Source organism: Salminus brasiliensis, chromosome 9 (assembly GCF_030463535.1).
Source record: "Salminus brasiliensis chromosome 9, fSalBra1.hap2, whole genome shotgun sequence".
NCBI classification, from domain to species: domain Eukaryota; kingdom Metazoa; phylum Chordata; class Actinopteri; order Characiformes; family Bryconidae; genus Salminus; species Salminus brasiliensis.
Window position 1 is genome coordinate 19386137 of NC_132886.1, and position 6000 is coordinate 19392136.

A 6000-nucleotide genomic window follows, 5' to 3' on the forward strand; every position below is an offset into this window, starting at 1 on the left:
CAGTGGAAGCTGTTTGTAGGGTATGACCACTCGGATATGTACTACATGGGAAACTATGAGTTTTACCCTGGACCAGTGAACAACTCTGGCCTTCTACAAGATACAGATTCAGTCTCCATCAAGGAGCATCTCCTTGATGTGCTGGACTATGTCCTTCTGCCCACTGAGGGTTGGTTGAAATTAATCAACTGGTATGGACTGGCTGGTGGTCAGAAGCCAATTGCCCGAAAAGTTGTAACACGTGGCATGTTTGTAAAGCACTGTAAGGTGGAGGTCTACCTCACTGAACTAAACTTATGTGAATGCAGCAATATGGACAATACCATAAATAAGTCCTTCAGCCAAGCAGACACGATGGGCTCTGTTGAAAAGGAAATGCGCAGTCTGTTCAGCATTCCAGATGCAAAGCAGACCAGATTGTGGCGCAAATACATAAACAATATATTTGTGCTTCTAAGTGAGCCTGAAAGCACACTGCAGGCTGCTGGACTCTGCATGGGACAGATTCTTGTTATAGAGCAGAAGAATGAAGATGGAACATGGCCTGGAGTACTTTGAACTAACCTAATCTCCTGGACATCAACCTTCCGCCCCAAAAACTAAAGTCCAAAATAAAAAAGCTTAAAGCTTTTTGAAAAAACATTGAAAGGAGCACAAGTGCCAAGTTGAAACTAAACCTAGTAGGGTGGGGTTGGGAATTAAATAATTCAGTTGAATAATGAATTGTAGAACAGATGAATGCTTATGAAGGGAATGGTGGTGTGTTAGATCAAGGAGAACACAGGGGGCACTCTGGCCTGGAGACTACAAACTGATTCCTCCACACTGCCTTCATAAAGCACATTCTCAAATGAGGTTCTTAGCTGAGGTTTAGGAAAATGTGAATGGGGTGGCTGTCATTTTTAGCTATAATGTATTTTTATGGTTCTTTCATTCCCAAATAATTAAAATCGCTGCTTTAATTTCATAATTATTAAGTACATTGGGGTATGAATGCCATTACTGGGGTAAATTAGCCTTCTAGGGAACATTGAGAAAAATACAGTATACAGCAAATTGACACTGATTCAGTGCTTCACCAGGCACTTGGCTCTGTGATGTCAACGTATTTAAAATGTGTGTCATTTAACCATGATAAGAATACAGTATATAGAAAAAAGTATTGGGACATCCACTTATTCATTGTTTCTTCCAAAATCAAGGTTATCAAAAATATTAGAAGGCTTTCTATTAGAGTTGTGAGGTCAGGATGTGTAATAATCACCACCCCACCTCATCCCCAACCCATCCCAATAATGCCAATAGGTTCGTGTTTATCTCCTCCAGAGTGTCCTATTCTATTGACAAAAGTTCTCTACAGGAACTAGACAAGCTGTGTGTGAGCGTTTGCACATCTGTCTCAGCAATGGGTGCACCTTAATGTAACTAAATGCATTTATTCAAAGGGATGTCTGCAAACATGTGAGCATGTAGTGTAAAGGTAATCAATATGAATCAGATTTTAATTAAAAAAATCTAAAAGAAAAAAAAAAGAATCAGTACATCAGTACACTAATGAAGCCCTGCTACTAAGCATGTATGTTAATTGTATGTATTGCAGCAACAACCACTAGCCTACACAGCCTGAAGAGGCCACACTAATATTTGAAAAAGGATAGCTGCATTCTTTATCATCTTTAGTAAGTTCTTTGGATTACAACCCAGAAAGAATAAAGGCCAGCTAAACCCCCAACCAAACTTCCACTTCCCCCACACTGTTTAGGGAATTCTCACATGCTGCTGTTATTGATCAGTCCAAACACGCACAGACATTGCCCTCAGCCAGTGTATTTAACATGGATGGGGAGACAAAGGGCCACACTCTGAAAAAAGGAGAGCTATTCATTTAATGCAGACAACTTGCTGACACATCCGGTGAATTCATAGTACTTTATGGAAGTTGGCAATTAACAAAATCTAGTTGATTACTGGAATTGATTAAACTACAAGCTTCACTGTCTGTGCTTTTGTACTTAAACCGTTTTAGAAATGTCAAGTAGATGAAAAGTCTCACCAAGCAGGACACTGCATTGTGACGGAAAGAAATCTCAGAAGGAATGAGAAAGAAAGTTAGTGATGTGTATATATATAACATATATATATATATATATATATATAACACATAACATACATATATAAAACATAACATATATATATATATATATATATATATATATATATATATAACGAAGGAAAGGGTGTCCAGTGACTCCAGTGAAACAGCCATTGTCTCCAAATGGAGAACAGTGCTGGATCTTTCAAGAAAAAAAATCTAAGAAGGCTGAGATAAGGTCAGCATTCATTATTCTACCATTAGAAAGAGACTGGGCGATAATGGTAATGCATGAGTGAGTAAGTGAGTTACAAGGTGAACACCATGGCTAAACACTGCTAACCTCTCACGTTTGCCAAAAACAAACCGCAACATCTCCATAACCCTAAAATGTGGACTGATGAGTCAAAGGTGGAACTTTTTAGAACACAGGAGCGCTCTAAATTATAGTGTTTCACAATGAAAACATCAGACCAGCAGGTGTGGAGTTGCTTTGCCTATAAATTATATTCACCTCTCTACCAGAATATCCTGCAAGAGCAAGGAAGGACCTGGAGTATCCTAAGCTCCTAACTTGAATCCCGCTGTGATGCCAGGCAGGACCTCAAATGAGACATTCATGCTTGAAAGCACTTTAATGTGGCTAAATTAAAGCAATTCTGCTAATGCATTTTGTGTTTCTTCAGGTTTTCTTTGTCTTGTATTACATTTTGTATAATCTAAAAACCAGTAACAGGAGTTTTCATACATGTAAAACAATAGTAAATACACATGACTACAGTTGAAAGTCAGGGAACTGTAGGTCACTGTAGCCCCTGACTGATCAAGTTCTTATCTTGTATGAGGTAAAGTAAATAGGAGTTTCTTGAAGTAAACATAATTGTAAAACGGACGGGATTAGTTTTACATGGGGAGGTGGGGTAATGTAGTTATTACAGAGTTTCTCTGTGCCTTTTATCTTCTGTAAAATGAGCCGTAAACCTCAGTCTAATCCAAAAGATGAGCCAAAGAACCCTCAGAGGCACAACGCTGCAGGCAGCTTTTGACAAGTCATGCCTAAAGCCCACCTGCATGGATATGTGGCTGCTCATTTTAAAATGAACATTTAATGATTACTGTAGGTGGGATAGAAGAAGCACATAAATTAGGTAGCCATTTTCTGTCCAATCTCAGTCATTTATGCAATTTATTTTCCCGTGCGAATCAATCATACATTTTACATACAATCATACATCCTGTAGCATAATTACATCACTCCACCTCCCCATGTAAAACTAATCCCACCTAATAAATATCACACAGTGAAATGCCTCCTTGTTTCCTCCAAAAATAGAGTAACAAAAAATACATATATACATACACATACCAGTAAATAACCAAGTGCAATACATAGTTGGTACACTGTATATTATCACAGTAGAATACTCTCGCTCTCTCTCTCTCTCTATATATATATATATATACAGCTCATGAAATGGTTCATAAATGGTAATACAAACCCACCAGCAAACATAAACCTATTGCATCAATGTCTATTCATATTTAGAAAGCCTTTCAACATGATGAACATCTGTTCTTCTGAAAGTGACAACAGGAAGTGCCATTCCTTTTCCTTTGTGGAATCTAGTACCTGAGCTGGCATACACAGAGGGACTGTTATCCTATCCAACACTCCTGGATCATTATAAAAACATGTCATAAAATCAGTAATGAGCACAGATTACCACCATGAGGCGCACTAGTACTGAACAAACACAACCTGCCCAGTTGCCTTTATGGACATCTTGGCAAATCTTTCTATTTGTTGAATTACAGAAATGTTCATTAAAGAAAAGTGGACTATTGAAAAGAATGGATTTATAACGACTGTAAATATAACTGTTATAAACCAAACAGTACCCAGCCCTGATTTCAGCTTTATTGCTACTTCAATTAAAGGGTAAGTGATTAAATGAGTCAAACACTGCATCAGACTATAAGAAAAAACAGCAAGCTAAACCTGATGCAGTGCAAATGTAGTGCAAAACAGTATGTGGCCATAAGAAAAATGCAGGAAAGTTACCTGATCAGCATTCCCTAACTTTGCAAGACTTTGTGATCTGTGATATACAATTCATTGCCGCTGTATCCATTATCATTTCTATTTAATTTATGTTTCATTTAAACACAGCAGCTGCTCTTTGTATTATATGAATATATTTACTAATAAATGAACTTATTCTTTTTGTAGATATATGGTTTTGTATACTGCCCATTTGGCTAACAGTAGGCTAGACAGCTGTACTGAAATGACTGTCACAAATACTTATTATTTGTGACTAGTATTATTGATGTCAAGTAGTAAGAAGAGGCACAAGCAATGAAGTCTAGAACAGAAAGTATACACATTGCCAGAGGTATAAAAAGAGGGGAAAAAATCCACCACATCATAGTGCGGGTGTCTTTAGTGCTTTCTTGTTTTTTGAATGCTTTATAAGTCAGAAAGATAATTACATTTACTGTATTTGGCTGATGCTCCTATACAGACTAGCCTACATTTGAATCGTGTAACACACATCGGTGAATGTAGTATTGGAAGTCTTGCCCAGGGACTTTTATTGGTGTAGGATTGTTGCTTACCTGGCCAGAGAATTGAACCAGAGTCTGCACACAGGGAGAGCAGTGTTGTTATCCACTATACTACACCAATCAGACAATGCTGGAAATCTTTTTTTGGAAATTGCATTAAGGTTTTTCTAGAGCCCATTTTGCTTCATACATGTAAATACACACACACACACACACACACAGACACACACACATATATATATATATATTGACCTATTGGCCATTTCCAGTGGTTCAACAGTGGTAAAATTAAGGTTCTAACTTACTCAAAAAAAACAAAAAACATCCATATTTGTATTAAATACCTGCATTTTTGTGACAGTAATTATACAGGAAGATGTAATGCCTGCTGGGCGTTGCTGCCAGTCGCACCTCCTCCGGTGTCCACGTAGGTCTCCAGCTGCAGGGTCATAAGCCCAGGAACCACCATTCACTGGCGTTTCACTCCTTTAATCCGTCTCCTGGTGGCGGAGCAGTGACAGGGACGTCTCCCTGACACCCCCTGCATCGGTTGTTTTTACCCTCTGCGGGTGTTGTCGGCTTAGTTGTTCTTTCCCCAGCACTTGTATCTCCTCCTAAGCCAGATCCAAAAGCTTGCCTGTTGCTAATAACTATCAGAATGCTAAACTGTTGTGACATGACACATTTTATGAGTATAAACTTTATGAATTGACCATTCAAATGCATCATTAGAGAGAGTAGGGAACCTCCAACTTCACTATACATGCAAATGTTTGTAGACAACTCCTCAATCAGTGTTTGTTTGGAAGTGGTATTAATAGAGATTTTATCCCCTCTTGCAGCCTATACCCTCATAAAACACTAGTTGGAACATTGTTGTGAGGACTGCTTGATTGAATTAGGTATTACAGCATTTGTGAGGCCAATGACTGATGTTGAATGATCAGCCTTGGATCACAAATGCCACTCCAACTCATTCCAAAGCTGGACTGGATGGATTGTTATCACTCTAGAGAACACAATTCTACAGCTTCTCAACCATTGGGCATGGTGACCCTAGGGCTCAATGAGTATTGAGCTGTGAAGCAGTGGAACTGTGTTCTCTGATGGTGCTCCATCTATCACTTTTGGGAGAGTTGGGGAAGAGGTGGGGTGGTGATCATCCAACATCCTGACCTCAGTAACACTCTTGTCTCAGAATGCAATCAAGTCCTCACAGCAATGCTGCAAAATCATCCCTGGACAGTAAAGAAAGTTGCTCCAACAAAATCAGGATTTTTACTACTCTTGATTTTGGAGGGGAAGAAAGAAAAAAAAAACACTATAAATGACCAGGTGTC